General features: G+C 43.8%; 1 non-coding gene across 1 annotated transcript; it reads left to right on the forward strand.

Annotated features, from left to right (window-relative positions):
• Window positions 1-24219: 24219 nt before the first annotated feature.
• On the forward strand, window positions 24220-24356 carry LOC119937562. Its single transcript, XR_005454158.1, has one exon. It is a non-coding gene; the product is annotated as a small nucleolar RNA SNORA7 (small nucleolar RNA).
• Window positions 24357-24691: the final 335 nt, after the last annotated feature.

Below are 24691 nucleotides of genomic sequence, written 5' to 3' on the forward strand. Positions count from 1 at the left end.
CGGGACAACCTCTTTCCAGTGAGGTGGACTTGGTCCGCTGTTGGGTAGGGACCATCTCTATATGTTGCCAACTTGTACTTCCCAAGCGCTTAGTCCAGTGCTCTGCACACAGTAAGCGCTCAATAAATAAGATTGAATGAATGAATGAATAAGGGGAGCAGTGGAGAACTCCGATTGCTGCCTCTTGAAGTCAGAAATTGTTTCCTATAGCTATTGCACTCTCACAAGCACCTAATGCAGTCCTCTGCATAGAGTGGGTACCTAAAAATTTTATTGTTTGATTGATTAATCTCCATTTTCCTGATCATCTTGGTTGCTCCTTTCTGCTGCTTCTCCAGCTCTCTCGTGTCCTTCCTAAGACTAGAACTGCACAGGAAAGCATATCATGGTTTTATATAGTTTCCTATTCCCATCCTGTTGATGTCAAGCATTCATTTGATTATTTTGGCTCTTTGAATCGGTGATTCTGACCTGCCACTTTTTATGGACTTTTCTGTTCTCCTCCCTGGGGTAAGCTTTCCATTTTAGAAAAGATTACTTCCCCAAATCAATCAACCCTCCATGATGGTTATCCCTTTTACCTTGCCAGTTGGTCTTGCAGGTTTCCATTTTTGTTTGCCTCTTTCCCTGCACATCATCATTAGTGGCAGGGAAAGAGGCCGAAGGATTTGATTCCTAACTGTGAATGACCCTTTTTTATGTTTTATGTTTTAGTTTTATGACCCTTAAAATACTGCTCAAATGTGAGTTTTAACAGATTTTAACATACAATTAGCCATGTTAGTATGTTAGTAGAAGACTTTAGCCATGTTAGAAGTCAGTGCATTTGGGGCACGTGTGTGTGTGTGTGTGTGTGTGTGTGTGTGTGCGTGTGTGTGTGTAACAGCTGTGGCCCCAGAGAAAACTTTGTTCAAGGGCTCTGTTACACTGGTTGCAGCACTGAGCTCAATTCAGAAGTGGGGATGAAGGTTTGGCTGGGGGGAACTCGGTCGCTATTATTTGCCTCTTGGTACCAATTTGGGGGGTTGGAAAGATTCATATGATGGTGTTTATAAAACCAGGTTAAGGCTTTTAAAAGAATGGGGTTGCCTATTAAGTAATGTTGTATATAACTAAAGGAAACATTCATTTGGGTGATGATTATTCAATTTGTTATTTCTCTAAGCTCTTTGTTTCTCCTTCCTTCTGCTATCATTAGGGATTTCCCTGCTTATTAGCACTTCCAGCCAAGAAGGCTTCATTCAGTTTTAAACTCCCTGAGGACAGCAATCATGTCTTCTGCCTCTATTCTCCTCTGTTAAGTGCTTAGAATGGTGCTCTGCACACTGTTGGTGGTCAACATATACTATAGATTAAAAGCGGAGCCTGAGAAGCAGCATAGTCTAGTGGAAAGAGCACGGGGCTGGGAGTTGGAAGGACCTGAGTTCTAATCCCTGCTTCGCTACTTGTCTGCTGTGTGACTTTGGGCAAGTCACTTCACTTTTCTGTGCCTCACTTACCTCGTCTGTAAAATGAGGATTAAAACTATGAGCCCGCGGGACAACCTGATCACCTTGTAACCTCCCCAGTGCTTAGAACAGTGCTCTGCATATAGCTTTCCCTTCAAAACCCTACTGAGAACTCACCTCCTCCAGGAGGCCTTCCCAGACTGAGCCCCCTCCTTTCTTTCCCCCTCCTCCCCCTCCCCACCCCCCACCTTACCTCCTTCCCCTCCCCACAGCACTTGTATATATGTATATATGTTTGTACATATTTATTATTCTATTTATTTATTTATTTTATTTGTACATGTTTATTCTATTTATTTTATTTTGTTAATATGTTTTTTTCACTCTCTCCCCATTCTAGACTGTGAGCCCACTGTTGGATAGGGACCGTCTCTCTATGTTGCCAACTTGTACTTCCCAAGCATTTAGTACAGTGCTCTGCACACAGTAAGCACTCAATAAATACGATTGAATGAATGAATGAATGTGGGACAGGGACTCTGTCCAACTCCAGTGCTTAGTACAGCACCTGGCACATAGTAAGTACTTAACAAATACCACAATTATTAGAAAAGCAGTGTTGCATAGTGGGTAGAGCATGGGCCTGGGTGTCAGAAGAACCTGGGTTCTGATCCCAGCTCCACCCCCTGCTTGCTGTGTGAATGTGGGCAAGTCACTTAACTTCTCTGTTGCCTCAGTTACCTCATCTCAAAAGGGTAATTAACTGTGAGCCCTGCATGGGACAGAGACTGTCTAACCTGTGTCCAACTCATATCTAACCCGGTACTTAGTACAGTGCCTGGCACATAGTAAGCACTTAACAAATACCATACAAAAGTGCAAGTCACAGCAGTGCAATCAAATGTGCCACTGTCAGGCATTGGTAAAATACATAGTGAGGAAGAAGGTTAAAATTTTATCTAAAATGATCTTCTGGGCCCACTTGATTTATGCATGCTTTACCTAGTGCAGGTTAGAAAGGAGAGTTGACAGTAAGGTGATCAAATTTTATTAAGTGCGAATTGGAACAGGAAGCAGGGCTTAAATTGAAGCAATAAATCCCTGGTATTTAGTGTTTGCTTACTTTCTGAAGAACACAGTCCGAGTGCTTGGGAGAGCACAATGGAGTTACTTGACATGATCCCTGCCCTGAAGGGATCTCAATTACTCTCATATTTATTGAAGCAGGACTATTAACTGGAAATTAGTGGTAAGAAAAAGGCAAGCAAGGGTAACAGGGAGAGACCCAGATGGGCAATAGAAGGGATAAAGGTAGATGCGAGAAAGGTACAAAGGAAGAGAAGGAAAGGAATAGCCCAACGCAGAGTATGGTGTTCTGCACTTAGTAAGCACTCAAAAAATACCAGAAAGAGAGAGAGAGAGAGAGAGAGAGAGAGAGAGAGAGAGAGAGAGAGAGAGAGAGAGAGAGAGAGAGAGAGAAGAGAGCAGAGTTAGAGTGGAGGGAAGGGCAAGGGACACATAGGAAAAGGAAGTGGGTGCGGTGCAGAGGAAGAGAAAGAAAATAGAGCCTGGGCAGCTGTGCCGATGAAATTGAGGGCTCACCCAGAGAGTTTTGTACACTGGTTGCCTGTGATGGCAGTCTCTCTGCAGTTGGAGAGGCCGTTTCCTGGCTCGTCTAGCAGTGTTTCAGGACCACCCAGTCAGCTTGAAGCCCTTTCATGAGCTTCTCTATTCAGATCCCAGCTGCGGAAAGCCATCCCCTCTGAGTTAAAGAGAGTGGCAAAAATTACAGTTTGGGCAAGATTTCTACTCAACTTGAATTCTCAGAAGGAAGAGACAAAAATATACATGTAGAAAAAGCCACTTTAAAGTCACATTCTAGTAACAGGCTCCTTCGCTTTCAATAGAACAAGTGATATTCTCGGCATTTGAACACAGCAAAGAAACCATCTCGGATTAACCGAGATAAAAATCCTTACAGATATTTTGGACAGCTCCCTTCTCTCTCTCGCCAGACTGAAGTGTTAAAAATTAAGTGTTTTTCTTTTCGTAGGTCCAGGACAAAACAGGCCTGTAAATTTCCTTCAGAAATGATTTTAAGGTGAGATGGGCGATGTCCTGGGGATGTTTATTTCGAACTCGACCTTCTCTGTCAACTCCCAACCCAGATGTGGCAACTGATGAACATCTCCAGGCTATTTTCGGGTCTGGAGAAGGGGGAAAAAGGAGGTCTGCCTTTCCCCAGATTAAGTTAGAGGCAATGTGGAATCCTGAATCCAGTGCTTGTTGGTCTTCGTAACTATCCTAAGGGCCAGGGAGCTGTTGAGAAGCATTCATTCATTCATTCAATCGCATTTATTGAGCACTTACTGTGTGCAAAGCACTTGGGAGAGTACAATGTGACAAATGGACATATTCCCTGCCCACAATGAGCTCACAGTCTAGAAGCAGTGGTTTAGTGGACCGAGTGAGAGTCTAGAAGTCGAGACCTGCAATGTCATCTTGGGAAAGTCACTTGTCAGTCTATCTTATTTATTGAGCGCTTTCTGTGAGCTGAGAAAAGCACTATGTGCTTGGGAGAGTGCAATATAACAGGCACATTTCCTACCCACAGTGAGCTAGATGGGGACACTCCTCTCTGGGCCTCAGTTTCTTCATCTCTAAAATGGGGATAACAATGTCAACCTCTACTCTGCCAAAAGTACACTGAGAGAGTGAAAGGAGATAGAGAATAAGAGAACACTTTGGGAAAAAGACACTATTCCAATTCAGGGTGATTCAAGCTTGAATGAGAGAAGCTATTGCAGAAGAGACTTCTGTTCTTACAATACACTCACCCTCATGCCATTTCTGGCCTGGGGCTCTGAATTACTGATTTGCTGTAGGCCAGTACACTGGCATCAGCTCTGATTTTCTTCTCATCTATGTTTCTCTCCTTCCATGAACCTCCATCTCTTTATTTCTAACTGCTGATTTAAATCATGATTCTGGTTCTATAACAAATTCTAAATAAGGATTCCTGCCTAAACTAAAATCTGTCATTGAACTGTCTTTCTACAAAAAAAAAAGCCTATTTAAATAGAACTACCATCTATCCAGAAACTAAGTGCTCTATCAGGGTTGCCATGACCTTACTGACTTCAAGAATATAGTTGTGCTGGGTGTTTTTGCCACTGCCACGTTCCTGGACTTTCTAGACTGTCTGAGTGAAAATGGAAACATTTCACACAGCAGGAGGCAAACATATGGAATTTGTTTCCCCAAGAAATTGTGCAGGCTGAAAATCTCCATGGATTCAAGAAGAATTGGTATGTGTTGGTGGATGAGAGCAGGTCCCTAATGGGTCTCGGTTCCACCAAACCATATCCATCCCCTCTTTCAAGGATCTATTTAAAAAATCACCTTCCCCAAGAAGACTGTCCTGAATAGCCCACATTTTTCCTATCATGCCACCCAGGCATTCATTCATTCATTCAATCATATTTATTGAGTGTTTACTGTGTGCAGAGCACTGTACTAAGGGCATGGGAAGTACAAGTTGGCAACATATAGAGACAGTCTCTACCCAACAGCAAGCTCACAGTCTAGAAGGGGAAGACAGACAACAAAACAAAACATATTAACAAAATAAAATAAATAGAATAGTAAATTGTACAAGTAAAATAAATAGAGTAATAAATATGTACAGGCAGATACCTTACTGTTCATGAATGTATCGAGAAGCAGCGTGCTTAGTGGAAAGAGCATGTGCTTGGGAGTCAGAGGCCATGGGTTCAAATCCCGGCTCCACCACTTGTCAGCTGCGTGACTTTGGGCAAGTCACTTCATTTCTCTGGGCCTCAGTCCCCTCATCTGTAAAATGGGGATTAAGATGGTAAGCCCCACGCAGGACAACCTGTTAACCTTGTATCTCCCCCAGCACTAGGCACATAGTAAGCACTTAACAAATACCATTATTATATTATGATTATTATCCTCCTTTTGTTTTATTGCTTAACCAGTATTTTTAATGGTATTTGTTAAGTGCTTACTATGTGCCAGGCACTGTACTAAGTGCTGAGGTAGATACAAGACGATCAGGTTGCACACAGTCCAGGTCTCACATGGGGTTCTCAGTCTTAAACCCCATTTTACAGAGGAAGTAACTGAGGCACAGAAAAGTTAAGTGATTTGACCAAGGCCACACAGCAGTCAAGCACACAATGAATACGATTAATCAAAATGGTCGAGCCGGGATTAGAACCCAGGTCCTCTGACTCCCAGGCAGGCCTGGGCTGTTTCCACTAGGCCACGCTTTTCCTCATAATTTGTAGTTATTATCAATCAGTCAATCAATCGTATTTATTGAGCGCTTACTGTGTGCAGAGCACTGTACTAAGCGCTTGGGAAGTACAAGTTGGCAACATATAGAGACAGTCCCTACCCAACAATGGGCTCACAGTCTAAAAGCTCACACTCATTTACTTATCTCGTATTTGACAATATATGCCCATTTATCCACCCAGTTAGATTGTAAAAGCTTCTCAAAAGCAGCAATCTCAACTTTTACTTCTACTGAACATTCCCTGAGTTCCTAGTATAGTGCTCTATCCACCCACCGTAGGCACTCAGTGAGTGCAGCTACTGTAGATGACGAGAAGGGAAGTTAGAGAAGAAAAGGGAAAAATTAGAGATGTTGGATGGTTCATCCATAACCATGAGGCTGGTTGTCAGGGAGGGCAACACCTACAATCAATCATATTTATCAAGTGCTTACTGTGTGCAGAGCACTGTATTAAGTGCTTAGAGTATAATACAGCAGAGGAGGAAAAAAAACTACTGGTATTGTGGGAGACAAAACTTTGGGCTCAAGGGAACTCCGTGCCGGATGGAACAGTAGCACGATACAGTCAATGCATTTCTTTCACACTTCTCACTACTGGTGGCACACCCATCCATGTCTTCTCATTCTTTTAGAAAAGACGTGTCTAGACTGTAAGCTCGTTTTAGGCAGAGAATGTGTCTACCAACTCTGTTCTAATGTTATATTGTACTCTCCCAAGTGCTTAGTAGAGTGGCCTCCTTCCTTCCCCACAGCACCTGTATACATGTATATATGTTTGTACATATTTATTACTCTATTTTACTTGTACACATCTATTCTATTTATTTTATTTTGTTAATATGTTCAGTTTTGTTCTCAGTCTCCCCCTTCTAGACTGTGAGCTCACTGTTGGGTAGGTACTGTCTCTATATGTTGCCAACTTCTACTTCCCAAGCGCTTAGTACAGTGCTCTGCACACAGTAAGCGCTCAATAAATACAAATGATTGATGATTGATTGATTGATTGGCCTGCACACAGTAAGCACTCATTAAACATGACTGACAAGGGACTAGCCACTTGAGGGAGTGGGGTGGGGCATCCCAACTCTCACACTGTTAGTTGCTAGCAGTGGAAGTAGTACCAGCTGCAAAGGTAATTAATCAACCAATCACTTGTATTTATGGAGTATTTACTGTGTGCAGAGCACTGTACTAAGCGCTTGGGAGAGTACAATATAGCAATAAAGAAGCACATTCCCTGCCTACGATGAGCTTACAGTCTACAGAGGAGATAGACATTCATATAAATAAACAAATTATAGATATTTATGTAAGTGCTGTGGGGCTGGAGGGGGATGAATGAAGGGAACAAGTCAAGTCAGGGCGAAGGGAGTGGGAAAAATAATAATAATGATGATGGCATTTGTTAAGTGCTTACTATGTGCCAAACACTGTTCTAAATGCCGGGAAGGATAAAAGGTGATCAGGTTGTCCCTCTTGGGGCTCACAGTCTTCATCTCCATTTTATAGATGCCCAGAAAAGTTGGCATTAGAACCCATGACCTCTGACTCCCAAGTCCGGGCAGTGTCCACTGAGCCACGCTGGAAAGGAGGGCTTAATCAGGGAAGGCCTCTTGGAGGAGATGTGCCTTCAATAAGACTTTGAAGTGGGAGAGAGTGATTGTTTGTCAGATTTGAGGAGGGAAGGCATTCCAGGCCAGAGGGAGGAGGTGGGCAAGGGGTCGGTGGTGAGATAGATGGATTGAGGTACTGTGAGAAGGTTAGCATTAGAGAACTGAAGTGTGTGGGATGGATTATGTTAGGAGAGTAGTGAGGTGAGGTAGGATGGGAGAAGAGGAAGAGCAGTTGGTAAAGCATAGCACCCATTTGGCTACCATGAAAGACTAGGCTATCATTGTCACCAGCAAAATAGGTGGTCTCTACAAGAGGATGCACAGACGTTTCTTTAAGTAGAATCTACTACACTATAGAACAGTAAACTGTAGTCCCTCTATACTATAAGCTTGTTGTGGGCAGGAAATATATCTCTTACAACCCAAGAGCTTAGTACAGTGTTCTGCACACACTAAGTGCTCAATAAATATGACAATTTATTTATTGACTTGTGTGCAGAGCACTGTACTAAGTGCTTGGGAGAGTACAATATAACAATAAACAGACACAATTCCTGCTCACAACAAGCTTACCATTGATTGATTTTTTTTCCCAAGTGATGCAGCTGACAGAGATTACCTGAAAAAATAATTACCCTTCCATGGCACTTTCTACTACCAAATGTTGGCAACGTTAAAATAGATCTTACTGTCAGAGGAATAGCAGTTACTGAGGAGCCACTCGGTGCAGTGTACCATTCTAATCACTTTGGAAAATAACAATTAAAAAGTGACATGTTCCCTGCCCACAAGAAGCATATACTCTAATTCAGACAAACATAAAGATATTTACAGGAGCAGTGAAAGTAAATCATTGAAGGTAGAACTGGATAAACATGCTTAGAGAAGCAGCATGACTCAATGGAAAGAGCATGGGCTTGAGAGCCAGAGGACATGGGTTCAAATCCCGGCTCTGCCAATTGTCAGCTGTGTAACTTTGGGAAAATCACTTAATAATAATAATAATAATGGCATTTATTAAGCGCTTACTATGTGCAAAGCACTGTTCTTAGCGCTGGGGAGGTTACAAGGTGATCAGGTTGTCCCACATGGGGCTCACAGTCTTCACCCTCATTTTACAGATGAGGGAACTGAGGCCCAGAGAAGTGAAGTGACTTGCCCAAAGTCACACAGCTGACAATTGGCGGAGCCGGGATTTGAACTCATGACTTCTGACTCCAAAGCCTGGGCTCTTTCCACTGAGCCACGCTGCTTCTCTTAACTTCTCTGTGCCTCAATTACCCATCTGTAAAATGGGGATGAAGACTATGAGCCCCCAGTGGGACAATCTGCTCACCTCGTATCCTCCTCAGCGCTTAGAACAGTGCTTTGCACATAGCGCTTAACAAAAGCCATCATCATCATATATACAAAAGTGAGGAGGGTGGGTATAAGTAAGTTCCTAATCACTCAATTCGCCCAATACGTTTATATGGCCTAGTATGTTTAGAAATTAACCGAGGAAACAATCCAGAGACAGGATGATGTGCTTGGAGTTGATAGGTAGTGATTAAGAGCATCAGTGATAAATTCCCAGAATTAAAATTGGTTAAAAGCTCAAAATATACATACTCTCATTTTTGAAAAAATTGCCTATGTTACTCTGAATTGTGCAAAATTATGTAGAATCTCAGGAAAAGTATAAATTACACTTATAAATATAGGCCGTCGCCAAATTCCACACTCTTTTCGCGGTCACAAAAGGCAATTTCCTAACACCACAATCCTATACAAAGTCAGATTTAAATACAGTACTTCATGTGCTATCACCATCTAGTGGCTCCCCAAAAAACTTTCCCTATGCATTTGCTTCCATATACCGGGCAAGAATTCAACTGCTAACGCCGAGCTGATTAATAGAGAACAATTCCCGTGCTGGTTCTGACTTCATTTTCGTCCAAGGAAGCCTAGTTTATCAAATAACTTCTAGGTTTCCCATCCTTTTCTATCCTGTTTAAAAGAGGCCACTTGCACTGCCATGAAGGAAGAATGAAGAATAACAGAACCTTAGAAGTACGTAAGATTTGAAACCAAAAGGCTCTGCCAAGACACATTGTGCAATGGTTAATGCAATCACAAAGGCCATTTGTCCTGGATATTAATTTGCTGTCAATAGGTACAAATGGGCATACTCCACCAAATGAGAACAAGACTGAAGAATTAGGGGAAAGAATTTCGGTCATCTAGAAATGTAGCCATCATTCATTCAATCGTATTTATTGAGTGCTTACTGTGTGCAGAGCACTGTACTAAGAGCTTGGAAAGTACAAGTTGGCAACATATAGAGACAGTCCCTACCCAGCAACTGGCTCACAGGCTCACTGTTGACGGCACTACCATCCTTCCCGTCTCACAAGCCCGCAACCTTGGTGTCATCCTCGACTCCATTCTCTCATTCACCCCTCACATCCAAGCCGTCACCAAAACCTGCCGGTCTCAGCTCCACAACATTGCCAAGATCCGCCCTTTCCTCTCCATCCAAACTGCTACCCTGCTCGTTCAAGCTCTCGTCCTATCCCGTCTGGATTACTGCATCAGCCTCCTCTCTGATCTCCCATCTTCGTGTCTCTCCCCACTTCAATCCATACTTCATGCCGCTGCCTGGATTGTCTTTGTCCAGAAAAGCTCTGGGCATGTTACTCCCCTCCTCAAAAATCTCCAGTGGCTACCAATCAATCTGCGCATCAGGCAGAAACTTCTCACCCTCAGCTTCAAGGCTGTCCATCACCTCGCCCCCTCCTACCTCACCTCCCTTCTCTCCTTCTACAGCCTACCCCGCACCCTCCGCTCCTCTGCCACTAATCTCCTCACTGTGCCTCGTTCTTGCCTGTCCCGCCATCGACCCCCAGCCCACATCATTCCCCGGGCCTGGAATGCCCTCCCTCTGCCCATCCACCAAGCTAGCTCACCTCCTCCAGGAGGCCTTCCCAGACTGAGCCCCTTCCTTCCTCTCCCCCTCGTCCTCCCCTCCATCCCCCCATCTTACCTCCTTCCCTTCCCCACAGCACCTGTATATATGTATACATGTTTGTACATATTTATTAATCTATTTTACTTGTACATATCTGTTCTATTTTATTTTGTTAATATGTTTGGTTTTGTTCTCTGTCTCCCCCTTCTAGACTGTGAGCCCACTGTTGGGTAGGGACTGTCTCTATATGTTGCCAACTTGTACTTTCCAAGTGCTTAGTACAGTACTCTGCACACAGTAAGCACTCAATAAATATGATTGATTGGTTAGAAGCCATCAACACAGAAAACCCTGCCTCAGTGATTCAACAGATATTTCTTTCTTCCCACTGGGCCACGCTGTTTTTCTGACAGTTCACCAGGCTTCAGTGGACCCTGGCTTCACTGACTCTGTCCTTTCCTGGTTCTCTTCCTTATGTGTCTGATCACTCCTTCTCGGTCTCTTTCAAAGGCTCCATCTCTGCCTCCCACAATCTAACTCTGGGAATCCCGCGAGGCTCAGTTCTGGGTCCCCTCCTATTCTTCATCTGCAGCCACTCCCTTGGAGAACTATTTGGTCCCAAGGCTTCGACTACCACCTCTACGCAACTAATTCCCCAATCTACTTTCCAACCCCAACCTCTCTCCTTCTCTGTAGTCTCGCATTTCCTCCGGCCTTCAGGACACCTCTATTTGAATGTCCTGCTGAAGCCTTAAATTAAACATGTTCAAAACAGAAAGTCTCAGGTTCCCACCCAAACCCTGTCCTTCCCATGCCTTTCCCATCACTGTAGACAATACAACTATATTTCCTGTCTCACAAGCCTTGTCATCTTGGCATTATCCTCCACTCAGCTCTCTCATTCAAACTACATACTCTGTCACCAAATCCTGTTAGTTCTCCTTCACAACGTTGCTAAAACCTTCCCTTTCCTCTCCATCCAAATTGCTACTATGCTGATCCAGGCACTTATCATATCCCACCTTGACTATTGCATCTGTCTCCGCAATGACTTCTTTGCCTCCCATTTTTCCCAACTCCAGTCCGTACTTCACTCTGCTGTCCAAACCATTTTTTTCTATAAAAGTCTTCAGTCTATGTCTCCCCACTCCTCAAAAGCCTCCAGTAGTTCATTCATTCATTCAGTTGTATTTAGTAAGCACTTACTGTGTTCAGAGCACTGTACAAAGCGCTTGGGAAAGTACTATACAGCAGTAAAGAGTGACAGTCCCTGCCCACAATGAGTTCACAGTCTAGAGGGGGGAGACAGACATCAATACAATTGAACAGACATCAATATAAATAAAATTACACATATATACATAAAATACACAGAAGCAGTGTGGCTCAGTGGAAAGAGCCCGGGCTTTGGAGTCAGAGGTCATGGGTTCAAATCCCGGCTCCTCCATTTGTCAGCTGTGTGACCTTGGGCAAGTCACTTAACTTCTCTGGGCCTCAGTTACCTCAACTGTAAAATGGGGATTAAGACTATGAGCCCCCTGTGGGGCAACCCGATCACCTTGCAACCTCCCGAGCATTTAGAACAGTGCTTTGCACACAGTAAGTGCTTAATAAATGCCGTCATCATTATTATTATAAAAGTTGTGGAGCGGAGGAGGGAAGAGCAAAGGGAGCAAGTTGGGGTGCCGCAGAAAGGAATAGGAGTTGAGGAAAAGTGGGGCTTAGTCTGGGAAGGCCACTTGCAGGAGATATGCCTTCAGTAAGACTTTGGAACAGGGAGAGTAATTGTCCCATGGATTTGAGGAGGGAGGGCATTCTAGGCCAGAGGTAAGATGTGGGCCAGGGGTTGGAGGCAAAACAGATGAGATCAAGGCACAGTGAGAATATTAGCACCAGAGGAGCCAAGTGTGCAGGCTGGGTTGTAGAAGGAGAGAAGTAAGGTGAAGTAGGAGGAGGCAAGGTGATAGAGTGTTTTAAATGTTCATGTTGGCCTTTCTCCAATGTCCTCTAGTGTCATGATCTAGTGTCAAGCCCTTGCTTTACTTTTCTCTCTGTTCAGCCTCAGAACACGTCCAAACCTCTTCCTCTGCTGTTTAGAACACAAATACCCTCTCCTCTTTTCTTTTCTGATTGGTCACCTCAGTATCAGATCCCCTTGAAAATCAAAGGCATTTTTCCCAGTCCTCTTCCCCTCAAAATCACTCCCATAGATTATGGATCATTTTAAGCCTGGAAACTAACTTGGCCTTGTTATATGTGTGTTGTTGTTGTCAGAAGCACCGACTGGTACCTTGGCTTCAGTCCTCAGGCTTCAAGTTTCCAGATGACTGACCTTCAGGAGCCCATCTGGGCTCAGTGGAAAGAGCCCAGGCTTGGGAGTCAGAGGTCATGGGTTCTAATCCCAGCTCCATCATTTGTCAGCTGTGTGACTTTGGGCAAGTCACTTCACTTCTCTGTGCCTCAGTTAGCTCATCTGTAAAATGGGGATTAAGACTGTGAGCCCCACTTGGGACAACCTGATCACCTTGTATCCCCCCAGCGATTAGAACAGTTCTTTGTACATAGTAAGCGCTTAGCAAATACCATTATTATTGTTATTATTATTATTATCCTGGATAAGCCGCTTGGGCTCTCCAGCAGTTCACCATCCGTCTTATCACCTTGACTTGCCATAAACCCCCTCCTGTTCTTTAACATTTCTCCCACCAATCTAGTTTCTTAGGGATGTTACTTTTATATAAGAAACACTCAGCATTATAAAGGCCTGATACCTTTCACACTTTTTGACTTAGAGCCAACATAGACTGAGATCTTTTTTTTAAATGGTATTTATTAAGCACTTACTATGAGCCTCTTCCCCTTCCCCTTCCTCTTCCCCTTCCACTTCCTCTCCCCCTCCTCCCCCTCCCCATCCCCCCACCTTGCCTCCTTCCCCTCCCCACAGCACCTGTATATATGTATATATGTTGTACATATTTATTACTCTATTTTACTTGTAAATATTTATTCTATTTATTTTATTTTGTTAATATGGTTTGTTGTATTGTCTGTCTCCCCCTTCTAGACTGTGAGCCCACTGTTGGGTAGGGATCGTCTCTATATGTTGCCAACTTGTACTTCCCAAGTGCTTAGTACAGTGCTCTGCACACAGTAAGCGCTCAATAAATACGATTGATTGATTGAGCCCTCTGTTGGGTTGGGACTATCTCTATATGTTGCCAACTTGTGCTTCCCAAGTGCTTAGTACAGTGCTTTGCACACAGTAAGCGCTCAATAAATATGATTGAATGAATGAATGAGCCAGGCACTATACTAAGCACTAGGGTAGATACAAGCTAATTAAGTTGGACACACAGGGGGCTCACAGTCTTAATCCCCATTTTACAGATGAGGTAATTCAGACATAGAGAAATGAAGTGATTTGCCCAAGGTCACACAGCAGATAAGCAGCAAAGCCGGGAGTAGAACCTAGGTCTTTCTGACTCTCAGGCCTGTGCTCTCTGTTCACTAAACCAGATTTCTCCTGAGTCCTTCCAGAAATGACCTTGTTTTCAACAAGGACATACTGATTCCTCCTCCGAAAGACCTTCCCCAACTGAGTCCCCTTTTCTCTACTCCTTTGCTAGTCTGAGTCAGTCAGCCAATCATATTTATTGAGCACTTGCTGTGTGCGCAGCATAGTACTAAGCACCAGAGAAGCAGCGTGGTTTAGCGGAAAGAGCACGGGCTTGGGACAGGGTTGTGATTTCTAATCCCTACTCCACCACTTGTCAGATGGGTGACTTTGGGCAAGTCACTTAACTTCTCTGTGCCTCAGTTACCTCATCTGGAAAATGGGGATTAAAACTGTGAGCCCCATACGGGATAACCTAATTATCTTGTATCTATCCCAGAGCTTTGAACAGTGCTTGGCACATAGTAAGTGCTTAACAAATACCAGCATTATTTTACTATTATTACAGTCCAACAATATACACATTTCTGTGCACTTGGATCTGTATCTTTCAAACCACTTGATCAATCAATCAGTCGTATTTATTGAGCGCTTACTGTGTGCAGAGCACTGTACTAAGCACTTGATATTCACCCTACCCTCAGCCCATAGCACGTAGGTAACATATCCATAATTTATTTTAGTGCCCATCTCCCCCTCCAGATTGTAATCTCCTTGTGAACAGGGAACATATATATCAATTCTGTTGTATAGAACTTTCTCAAGTGCTTGATACAGTGCTCTACTGACACAGAAGTGCTCAGTAAATGTGATTGATTGGTTGATTGATTGAAAGAGAAGGCAGCTCTATTTTTCTGCCTTCCCTGTAAAGGCTTCAGGTCTGAGATGGTGCCCAAAGTAAACCCGTAAAAGGCCCTTATTAAATTATTGCTGGCTTTAGAGTTCAATCAAGGAAGAAATGCTGGTTCCATCTCATTTTCAATGGATGGGTGTGGCTAGGAATGGGTGGCAGCAGAATACGCAAATAATTCATCAATCGTCATCAACCATCATCAATCGTATTTATTGAGCGCTTACTGTGTGCAGAGCACTGTACTAAGCGCTTGGGAGGTACAAATTGGCAACATATAGAGACAGTCCCTGCCCAACAGTGGGCTCACAGTCTAAAAGGGGGAGACAGAGAACAAAACCAAACATACTAACAAAATAAAATAAATAGATAAATAGATAATAGATAAATAATAAATAAATTGTTCTAAGTAGAGTTACAGAGTGGGAGCCATAAACAAGGGATACAGGAGAAAGGGTCTAAAGATGATGAAGCATGCTATGATGTAGTTGAGAACTACTGGCACTTTTTTTATGGCATTTGTTAAGTGCTTACCTTTGCCCCAAGCGCTGTACTCAGAGCAGAAGCTAAGACTATCATGGCACATAGCATTTAAAAATGGGTGATTCCCTTAGAGCAGAAGATTTGAAAAGATTATGACACAGGGTTAGGAAGCAAAACAGCAGTCGACACTGGATGCAGAGAAAGCTCAGAGCACCGAGACAATCTCATTCTGTATCTTTGTTGAAGGGTTTGTAAGTTGTGAATCAGTCTTATCAGTCATACTTGTGCACATGGATAAAGAGCTCTGATTTCGCTTGTTCTTCAACTCTAAAGGACAGCTTTATAAGTAATAGAAAGAGCTCAGTGTCATCCAACTCACTTGAACATGCAACTGCTGCCACTGTAGGAAGCTGGAAGGGCTGAAAAATTTGGCAAATGTTGAGCTTATACCTGAAGTAAAGAAAGAATGAATTAATTTCTCCATGTTACAGCCTGTGTTTACATTTATGCTTTTATAATAGCAGCGCTGCTATAATTCTTTGGCAGTTTTACTATACCGGTTTTATTGTGGTAGTCTAATGTTTTTATGATTGTTTTACTTTACATGATTCTAGCGGGGGAGTAGTTACTTCATGAATGAAACATTTAATATATGTTTAAAGTAATGAATATTATTTCACATATAAATTACCCAGTGATCTACTAACTGGGGTTGGGGCCGTGTTTTAGTGTCATTGAAACTCTCCCAACAGCATCTCCTTATTGATATGGCCTCGGATGCATTTACATAATTAGGAGTCAGATCTCCTAAAGTGAGGGGGTTGCTCTCTTGATTAACCTAGCATTAAAGAAAACTCACATTTTAGCTCTTACCCCATGTCTGATAATATATATATTATCATGTGCCCCGACTGAGATCTTTGCCCTGCCTGGCCTCCCCCAGGCTGCTAAAGATTTACCGCACCCAGATTCCTGCTCCCCTTGGATGAGATCCTTGGATGCACACCTCACCAAGATTTCTGATCCCCTGCGGCGAGATCTGTAGATTCACTTCCCCCAGATTCCCGGCCCCTGGGTTGAGATCTGTAGATTCACTTCCCTGCACTGGGCAGCCCTAATTAACCAGGGGCTCCTACTGGTTCAGGCATTCTCCGACAAGTTCAAAGTGAAACCAAACCACCATTGTATATGGTGGAAAGTTTTTATTCCATGCTTAGTGGTTTTACTGGATAGAGCACAGGGCTTGGAGTCAGAAAGTACTGTATTCTAATCCCAGCTCTGTCACTTGTCTGCTGTGTGACCTTGGGCAAGTGACTTCACTTCTCTGGGTCTCAATTCCTTCATCTGTAAAATGGGATTAAGACAGTGAGCCCCATGTGGGACAGGGACCATGCACAATCCAATTACCTTTTATCTACCCCAGTGCTTAGAACAGTGCCTGGCACAAGTACAGTGCTCGGCACACAGTAAGTGCTCAATAAATACGATTGAATGAATAATAAGCATTTAACAAATACCATAATTGTTATCATTGTCATTGTTATTAATAATAATTAGAAGGAGTAAAATGCATACACATACTCTACAGTAAACATAGCTACCCATCCAACCATTTGCCCCAAATTCGTGAAGATGGTCCCTCGTCAGAGAAGTTCAAGGAGTCCTGCTGCCCTCAGCATGTCATCCTGGCTCCAATCTTAGGTGTTTTCAGCAGCCATGGTAGGTATCTCAGTGCATTTCTTAGATGGTCTTGCCACTCATTTGTCCACTCATGGTAGCGGTTTCGGGGAGGTGGAGAGGGAGTTGCAGAAGGGGGTCCTGATTCATTGCTCTGATTAACTGCAGTCCCAAGTTCATTACCAGGTAAAGCCAGGGAGGATAGCTACTCCTCCCCCCATGCCCACCCCACGGGCTATCTTTGCAAGAGGCATTGACAGTCTTTCTCCTGCCCTACAGCAAGGCAATTCAATCTCTCCTCAAACTTCTCAGCAGGACAATTCAGCTTCTCCTCAAATTCCTCCTTTGATATTGTTGCCCACAGGGTCAAAGAACAGTCTTTTATGAAAAGGTTTCTGCATTATAAGATGGATTCACTCTTGCTAACCACATACATGTACACAGACATTGATTTCAATACTACGTCACGTCTTACCTAGGCAGATGTGTACTGTTGGAAGAATGTTCCCTGTTCTGCCTTCATTTCTAATCAATCAGTCAACGGTATTTACTGAGTTCATACTGTGTGCAGAGTGCTGTACTAAAGCACTCAAGAGTGCAACAGTTTGCAGACACAATCCTTGCCCACAAGGAGCTGACCATTCATCTGATGTTGTTGCTTCTTGGGCTCTATACACATTAAGCACTCAATAAATAACATGAATTTATCCCTGACTTAGCCTTCATTTTTTAACTGCTCCCCTTCCTGTGTCATTTTTGCATTTGGACCTGTACTTCTTAACCACTTGATATTCACCCCACCCTCAGCCTCACAACACTTTATACACATCTTTACACTCTGCTTCCCGAGCTGTAATTCATTTTGAGGTCTGTGTCTAAACTCCCCATGGGCAGGGATCATGCCCTCCAACTCTATTGCACTGTATATGCCCAAGCATTTAATACAATGCTCTGCAAACAGTAAATGCTCAATAAATACTACTGATTGATTGGTTGATAGTTCTATCCAAAATGCATAGTGAAAACATACTTTCTGGTAAAAATGAGGGAATCGCATAGAGTTATCTTTAGGGAAAGTAGACGCGCTCAGTCTTGTCTGGATGGAAACGTTCTCTTTCTACCTGACTCTCGCCTGCATCCATTCTGAGTGGGATCAACAAGGCAGGAGGACCAGGGCAGCTGTGGCATTCACTGTGGTCAAGACTCTTGGGCCCTGAAACTCTGTTATTCTAGCCACAGTGTGACCCTACAAATTCCATTTTATTTTGCATTTATCCCTGTCTTCACCTTTTATGTAGACTTCATCTTTGTTCATTTTTTAATTTTCTCCACCACCAGCCCCTTTCCACCATTATTCTTCGATTATAAACCCCATGAGGGCCAGGAGCTCTGTTTGCTGCTCACCTGTGTACTTTTTCTCAGCACTTATTAAAATGCTTAGCACACAATAAGCACTTAATACAGATTATTACTGTTAATAATCCTACTGCATTTTCCCATAGATGATCAGATCCAGCCTCTCCAGTGAAAAAAGAGTCAGAAAATGAGGATTTGGGGTCTGAGGCCAGGTGGGGGCCATCATAGGCCTTCCCAGACTAAGCCCCCTTTTTCCTATCCTCCTCCCCATCCCCCCGCCTTACCTCCTTCCCCTCCCCACAGCACCTGTATATATGTTTGTACAGATTTATTACTCAATTTATTTTACTTGTACATATTTACCATTCTATTTGTTTTGTTAATGATGTGCATCTAGCTTTACTTCTATTTATTCTGATGACTTGACACCTGTCCACATGTTTTGTTGTCTGTCTCCCCCTTCTAGCCTGTGAGCCCGTTGTTGGGTAGGGACCGTCTCTGTATGTTGCCAACTTGTACTTCCCAAGTGCTTAGTACAGTGCTCTGCACACAGAAAGTGCTCAATAAATACAATTGAATGAATGAATGAATGAATGCCCTGCAGGTTCACCTCTCCTCAATCAAGCAATCAATCAATCAATCATATTTATTGAGCGCTTACTGTGTGCAGAGCACTGTACTCTCCTCCCACTCTGCAGGGTTGCTTTCCAGGGATGGAAGGCAAATGATAATAATAATAATAAGAAGAAGAAGAAGAATTGCAGTATTGGTTTAAGCACTTACTATGTGCCAGGCACCGTACTAAGCTCTGGGGCAGGTACAAGCAAATCAGGTCCGACACAGTCCCTGTCCCACATGGGGCTCCCAGTCTTAATCTCCATTTTACAGATGAGATAGTTGGGGCACTGAGAATTGAAGTTACTTGCCCAAGGTCACAAAGTGAACAAGTGGCAGAGCCGGGATTAGAACCCTGATCCTTCTTGACTCCCAGGTAGGTGCTCTATCCACAAGGCTGGTCCCACTCTAGCACCACAACCCCTTCATTCTCTTCTGCTGCTTCTTCCAATCATGGCTATGGTGAGACAGGAAGGCCAAAGCGTGGCTCAACCTAATGCATCCTCTCCTTAGGATCGGTGGTCTGACAATATTCAGAACGATCAGTCTGACCTGGTGAGCAGAAAGAAGAAATCGTATAGCCTCCATACCCAAACTGCTTCCCCTTGACGACCAAACTGATGCCCTCCACTACACCTTCTCAACTGAACTCAACTCTCTCACTCCCCTAACCCATCATCGATCTTGTACCATCAAGCCATAGCCCTGGATCACCTCCACAATCTGCTTCCTTTGCTCCTGTGCATGAGATATAGAGCTCTGCTAGCGGAGAGCTAGATATCAGGCCGACTTCATCCACCTCGAGTTCTTTCTTGCACGCTTTAACTCTGCCCTTGCCTCTGCCTGGCAAAATTATTTCTCCATCCTTATTGACACCCATGCCCGTTGCTCTCTCCAGTTATTACAGACATTTAACTCCTTTCTCAAACCTCCTGTCACCCTGCCTCCCCCATCCCTCACCCTTAATGATCTGGCTACCTACTTTATTGAGAAACCTGAAGCTTTCATAAGTGAGCTCCATAAAATCTCCCCAGCTCCTCTCCAGTCCTTCCCTTTTCTTGCCCCTATTTCTACTCTCCTGTCCTTACCAGCAGTATCTCTAGAGAAGATCTCCTTCCTTCTCTCAAAAGCCACTCCCTCCACCCACATAATAATGATAATAATAATAATGATGATGGTATTAGTTAAGCACTATGGGCAGAGCACTGTTCTAAGTGCTGGGGAGGTTACAAGGTGATCAGGTTGTCCCATAGGGGGCTTACAGTCTTAACCCCCATTTTACAGATGAGGGAACTGAGGCCCAGAGAAGTTAAGTGACTTGCCCAAAGTCACACAGCTGACAGTTGGCGGAGGTGGGATTTGAACCCATGACCTCTGACTCCAAAGCCCATTCTCTTTCCACTGAGCCACGCTGCTTCTTGACATCTGACCCCATCCCTTCATACCTTACCAAAGCACTTGCCCCTTCCCTCTTTTCCTCTCTGAACACCATCTCCAACTGTTTGCTCACCAGTGGCTTCATCCCCGCTATTTGCAAACATGCTCATGTCTCCCCTATCCTAAAAAAACCCTCCTTTACCCCACAGTTCCTTCGGGACTTTTTCTGACCTGATTAAACTTGTACTTATCCCAGCACTTAGTACTACTATGTGCATTTAGCACATAGTAAGCCCTTAACCAATACAATAGTAGTAGTAGTAATAATAATAATAAAAATGAAAATAATAATAATAGCAACAAAAAAAATTTATATTTATACTGAAGAGATGGTGTAGTCCAGTACAAGGGACATGAGACTTGGGGAGTTACGTCCCAAAGAAGTCAATTAGGAACAGTGGGCTTTGCATCTCAGTTTTACTAATGGAGCAAACCATGATATTCAGGGTAACCGTAAGAAACATTTTTAGCAAGCACAAAACATTAATTGTAAATGGTTCTGCTTCCATTAAGCCCTCCAACTCAGGGGTGATGAGATCTCTGGCAGCATTTATACCTTCCAACCCAGGGGCATTAAGAAGAGTAGGGCTGAGACTAGCCCGGGCATCCTTGGACCAAAGGTCTCTTACTGCCCGGGGCTGTCTTCATCGTCCTTTCAAATAACATCGAGCATCAGTGATGGCATTTCCTCCAACCTTTTATACTATACTTGCTGACCATTACATGAGCTTCTTCTGCCGAATTATCAATCATACTGTAATATAATTGTAATTTTATCTATCAATTACAGTTCCTCTGTGTTCCATTCTTAGAAGGTATCTCTCCCAGGGCCCTTGTGGGTGTGTCACAATTGGTCTTACTAGTCTTCACTTGGTCTTCAATCTGTCCGGTTGATTGTGATCACAGGAAGCAATAAGCCAAAGGCCATTAAGTTTAACAAGGTTTTAAGACAAGGTGCAAACTGCACTCTTCAGGGAGTCAAGAGACCTGGGTTCTAATCCCCCCTCCTCCTGCCCTTTCTTCAACTCTCCCATCCTTCCCAGCAGTATCTCAAGGAGATCCCATGCCTTCCCTCAAAATCCATCCCTTCCACCTTTACACCCAACCTCATCCCTTCACACCTTATCAAAAAAGTGTCCCTTCCCTTCTCCTCTCCCTAACCACTGTCTTCAACTGTTTGCTCTCTAATGGGTTCTTCTCCACTGCTTTCAAATGTTCACATGTTTCCCCTATCCTAAACAAGCCCTCCCTTGATCCCTTGGCTCTCTCCATCTATCACCCCACCTCCCTCCTACCTTTTATTCATTCATTCATTCAATTGTATTTATTGAGTGCTTACTGTGTGCAGAGCACAATACTAAGCTCTTGGGAAGTACAAGTTGGCAACATATAGAGACGGTCCCTACCCAACAACGGGCTCACGGTCTAGAAGGGGAAGACAGACAACAAAACAAAACATGTGGACAGATGTCAAGTCATCAGAATAAATAGAAGTAAAGCTAGATGCACATCATTTACAAAATAGAATAGTAAATATGTACAAGTAAAATAAACAGAGTAATAAATCTATTCAAACATACATACAGGTCCTCTCCAAACTTCTTGAATGAGTTGTTGGCACCCGCTGTTTCAGGTTCCCCTGCTCCAATTCTCTCCTTCACCCCTTCCAATCGGGTTTCCATCCCCTTCACTCCACAGAAACTGCCCTCTCAAAGGTCACAAATGATCTCCTTCTTGCCAAATGCAATGGCCTCTACTCCAGCCTATCTTTCTCCACTTCTCAGCTGCCTTTGACACTGTCAATCACCCCCTTCTCCTAGAAACGTTATCCAACCTCAGCTTCACTGACACTGTCCTCTCCTGGTTCTCCTCCTATCTCTCCAATCACTCAGTCTCTTTTGCAGGCTGCTCCTCAGCATCGCACTCCCTACTTGTGTGAGTGCCTCAAGGTTCAGTTCTGTGGCCCCTTCTATTCTCCATCTACACCCACTCCCTTAGCTTAAATTACCACCTCTATGCAGATGATTCCCAAATCTCCATCTCCAGCCCTTCTCTCTCTCTCTCTCTCTCTCTCTCTCTCTCTCTCTCGCTCGCTCGCTCTCTCTCTCTCTCTCTCTCTCTCTCTCCCTCCCTCCCCCCCCACACCTCCCTTCATTTCCTCCTGCCTTCAAGATATCTCTACTTGACTCTCGTAACATCAACTCAAACTTAACATGTCTAAAACAGAACTCCTTTATCTTTCAACCCAAATCATGTCCTCCTCCTCACTTTCCCATCACTGTAGACAGCACCATCAACCTTTCTGTCTCATAAGCCCATTACCTTGGTGTTATGCTTGACTCTTCTCTCTTGTTCAACCCACATATTAAGTCAACCTTCACAGCATCCCTAAAATCCACCCTTCCCTCTCCATCCAAACTGCTACCATATCAATATGAGCACTTATCCTATCCCACCTTGATTACTGTATGAACTTCTTTACTGATTTCCCTGCCTCCTGTCTCTCCCGACTCTGAGCTATACTTCATACTGCTGACCGGATCATCTTTCTATGAAAATGTTCAGTCCATGTTTCCCCACTCCTCAAGAGCCTCCAATGGTTTCCTGTCCACCCCCACATCAAACAGAAACTCCTTCCTATTGGCTTCAAAGCATTCAATCACTTTGTCCCCTCCTACTTCACCTCACTACTCTCCTTCGACAACCCATCCCACACATTTTGTTTGTCTAATTCCAACCTACTCACTGTACCTCAATATTGTATATCTCTCCACCAACCTCTTGTCTTGTCTTGCCTCTGGCCTGAAATACCCTCCCTCTTCATATCCAACAGACAATTATTCTCCACTCCAATCAAAGCCTTACTGAAGGCATATCTCCTGCAAGAGGCCTTCCCTGACTAAGTCCTCATTTCCTCTTTTCCCACTCCCTTCTGTGTTACCCTGACTTGCTTGCTTTACTAACCACCCACCCCAGCTCCATAAAACGTAACTATATACTCCTAATTTATTTATTTGTATTAATATCTGTCTCCCCCTCTAGACTGTAAGCTTGTTGTGGGCAGGCAGATCTGTTATATTGTTGTGTTATACTCTACCAAGCACTTAGTACAGTGCTCTGTGCACAGTAAACCCTCAATAAATATGTTTGATTGCCAAGCACTCTGCTAAGGGCTGCGGTAGATGCATAATAGATGAGATACAGTCCTGTTCCCCAATCAAATAGGGAGGAAGAGTGGGGATTTGATTCCCAATTTACGAACAAGGAAACTCAGGCGCACTGAGGCTAAAGTGACTTTCCTGAGTGCTTAGTACAGTGCTCTGCACAAAATGAGTGCTCAGTAAGTACCATTGATTAACTGAAGGCCACACAGTAGTCTAATGGCAGAGCTGGGGTCAGAAACCTGGTCTCCCGTCTTCCAGTCCCATGTTCACAGTTGGATTTTCATCTCCTTTTAGGGGGAAGCAACGTGGCTCAGTGGAAAGAGCCTGGGCTTTGGAGTCAGAGGTCATGGGTTCAAATCCCACCTCCACCACCTGTCAGCTGTGTGACTTTGGGCAAATCACTTCACTTCTCTGTGCCTCAGTTACCTCATCTGTAAAATGGGGATTATGATTGTGAGCCCCACATGGGACAACCTGATCATCTTTGTATCCTCCCCAGTGCTTAGAACAGTGCTTTGCACATAGTAAGCACTTAACAAATACCAAAATTATTATTATTATTATTATTATTATTATTTTATTATTATTATGGAAAGCACCATCTTAACTCCTCCTTTCCTCCCTCCCTTCCTGAAAAAGGGTCAGTGGTGGGGGTGGGGCAAGTGTGGAGTTGAGGAGGAGAAGGGAAGCAGCATGGCACAGTGGCTAAAGAACAAGCCTGGTAACCAGAGGGCCTGGGTTCTAATTCCAGCTCCACCACTTGGCTGCTGTGTGACTTTGGACAAGTCACCTGGCTTCTCTGTGCCTTAGTTACCTCAACTGCAAAATGGGGATTCAGTACCTCTTCTCCCCTCTCAGGGTCGCATCTGGAGAGTTTCCATACTCTACCAGTCTCGGCTACGTGAGGGAGAGTCAAGCAGAGGCATACCCATTCCATTCCTAGCTTGGGCAGTGGTTAGCGAGTGGAAGGCAATCTGATACAAGTCAAAACTCACCCATGCTGGGCAGCAGCGGAATGAGAGATAGCCGAGGGTGGAGACTTGAGTTTACTGCGTGGAAGGTGGCATTGGTAAACCACTTCTATATTTTTACCAAGAAAACTCTGATTGATTGGATACACTACTAGAATCAATCAATCAATCAATTGTATTTATTGAGCACTTACTGTGTGCAGAGAACTGTACTAAGCGCTTGGGAAGTACAAGTTGGCAACATATACAGTCCCTACCCAACATTGAAAGTTGAAAGTGGGGCATTCTGGGAGAGATGTGTCCATGGTGTCATTGTGGGTCTGAAACGACTCGATGGCATAAGACAAGA

The sequence above is a fragment of the Tachyglossus aculeatus genome, chromosome 1 (assembly GCF_015852505.1).
Source record: "Tachyglossus aculeatus isolate mTacAcu1 chromosome 1, mTacAcu1.pri, whole genome shotgun sequence".
Classification (NCBI taxonomy): Eukaryota; Metazoa; Chordata; class Mammalia; order Monotremata; family Tachyglossidae; genus Tachyglossus; species Tachyglossus aculeatus.